This window comes from Pteropus medius, unplaced genomic scaffold, assembly GCF_902729225.1.
Source record: "Pteropus medius unplaced genomic scaffold, Ma_sr-lr_union100, whole genome shotgun sequence".
In the NCBI taxonomy this organism is placed as follows: Eukaryota; Metazoa; Chordata; class Mammalia; order Chiroptera; family Pteropodidae; genus Pteropus; species Pteropus medius.
Window position 1 is genome coordinate 12,258,383 of NW_024356249.1, and position 2,334 is coordinate 12,260,716.

At 30.2% G+C, this 2,334-nt stretch overlaps 1 pseudogene; it reads left to right on the forward strand.

Moving 5' to 3' along the window:
- Positions 1 to 889: 889 nt before the first annotated feature.
- LOC120601328 (uncharacterized) lies at positions 890 to 1,012 on the forward strand (annotated as a pseudogene).
- The last annotated feature ends 1,322 nt before the right edge of the window (positions 1,013 to 2,334 follow it).

Consider the following 2,334-nt stretch of genomic DNA (forward strand, 5'->3'; position numbering starts at 1 on the left):
AAAGTGGCAAATTTTGAAATAAAATTCTAGTTCCACAACTAATAGATGGTTCTGTTTCTTCAACTCTAAATTAAGAACTCTCTATACATTGGTCCTATTACATATACACACAAAATATAGCTAACATTATATAAGTATTATATAAGTATTTGTGTATAATTCGAAAGACTTTAACATTTATTAAATTATTTCATCTAGAAAACAAGTTTTTGAATTGCTTGTATTATTACAACCTGCATACAAGATACTGAATTTTAGAAAAAGTGTAACTTACCTAAGATCAAGCATCTGTTTAGAGCTGCCATTCACTTGTAGTTTACTGACCACAAAGCCCAATTATTTCCACTATATGATTTTCAAATTCTTAGAAGTCATATAAGCAATCATATATACGAAAATATCTAAACACTTGAGCATATGGAATTTTATTGAAAGCACTTCCTGACCTCCTTATCCATTTTTTATGTTCAATGTTTTTGAAATTTTACATTTCCCATATAATGGAGAGTATACTTCTTTTTGAATGAATGTGACATTATTTGAATATAAAACTTAAGATTTATAACTAGTTATAAATATATCTAGTTAAATATTAGTATTTTTAACCAGTAGTCTAAATGATGTATTTGACTGGCTCTTAACCAAAGAAAGTTTTAAGTTTTGTGGGGTGTAGAAAATTACAAAGAAAAATGACTTTGAACATCATTTAAAATTGTCCCATCAAAATAAACATAAAAATTATCCTGAAGATAATTTGCAGAGTTTTCATATATATAATTATTTTAAAAGAAATAGGATCTATACATGTTTTAATAGTATCATTTATAACAAATATTGATAGCTTTTACAAAATTGAAAGATTTTATAGTTTTTCTAAATGGTTTTTCTAGTCTATGGCCATACCACCCAGAACAAGCTCGATCCCATCTGATCTCAGAAGCTAAGCAGGGTTGGGCCTGGTTAGTACTTGGATGGATGGAAGACTACCTAGGAAGACCAGGTGATGTAGGCTTAAAAAATAAAAAAATAAGGGATTATAAACTGATGAGGTCCTTGCAATCTATGAGGTCAACCAAGGGTTGCCTCACCTAAAAATAAAAAAAAAAATGTTTTTTCTAGTTTCATGGGTTTGCACATTTGGAAGTAAAAATAAATATAAATAGATAGACAGATAGACAGACAAACAGACAAAGAGATAAATTAAATAACTGAGTCTTTGAGAGAACAAAAATATAATGATTTTATAAGTCTTAGAGAGGTTAATCAACTGGTCCAAATCACACATTTAGTGAGAAAAATAAAATCAAAATTCACATATCCAAACTTCATTTGAAACTCTTTCTACTATCCCATACTGTAAATCAGCATTTAATATCTATAATCATATTTCTTTGTTACTAAGAAGCATGAAATATAGAAAATGCCCATTAAGTCTATAATTCTCCATTTGTAATCTTGTTTCTCAATCTACCCATTATAATTTTCCAGACTATCAATAATAACCCTGCAGAAGTATATTTTTCTCTAAGAATTTTATCATCAAAGTTTTTCATCAGGAAATATCTCCAGCCTTATACAGGTAAATATGTTTTATGTTGATTAATGGTATATTTGTCCCAAATAATAGTAATAGATGCTTTTACACTGGTTCTTAAATTTAAGTATTATGTGTATATGTGTATTTAAAAAGACAGTGCATGGACAGGGTGAGAAAAAAATGAATACATGAGATAGAGAATAAGAAATAAATCCATTTAAAGATATTTTCAGTATATTGGTGGTAATATATTAGACTTTTTTACTGCTATTAAAAGACAGCTCACGCACTTACATTTGGCAATTGATGGGATGGCTTCAGTTAAATTCTACTTAAGAGAGAATAGTCTTTTTTAAAATATGCGTATATGTGTCTCACAATTTCTTCTATAGTCCATTTAGCTTCAGGTTGATGTCCTAGTCCTTTAAGTGCATGCATAAGCATTTTGATTTAATTCAAGGTGCACAGGGATCTCAGAGTGAAGAACTCAACTGTTTAACCTCTGCAAATCAACATGTGTCTATCCATGAAAACATGACCATGTTGCATTTTCTCTTGTCAACTCAGCTCCACCATATTTGAAGACTGATTATTATGTTTCTAGACTCTTCTTTATTTTTCTGGTTTCTGTGCTCAAAACAAGAGTTCAAATAAGATTTGGAAGGCAGATGAAAAGCAAGAAGCTTTGTTCTCTGGAGGGGGTTGCAGCTAAACTTTGAGATGGACAAAGGTTCACAGGAACAGCCTGGCAAGCTTGTGAGAACCACCTTCCAACTGTTTCAGTGTCGTATCCTCTG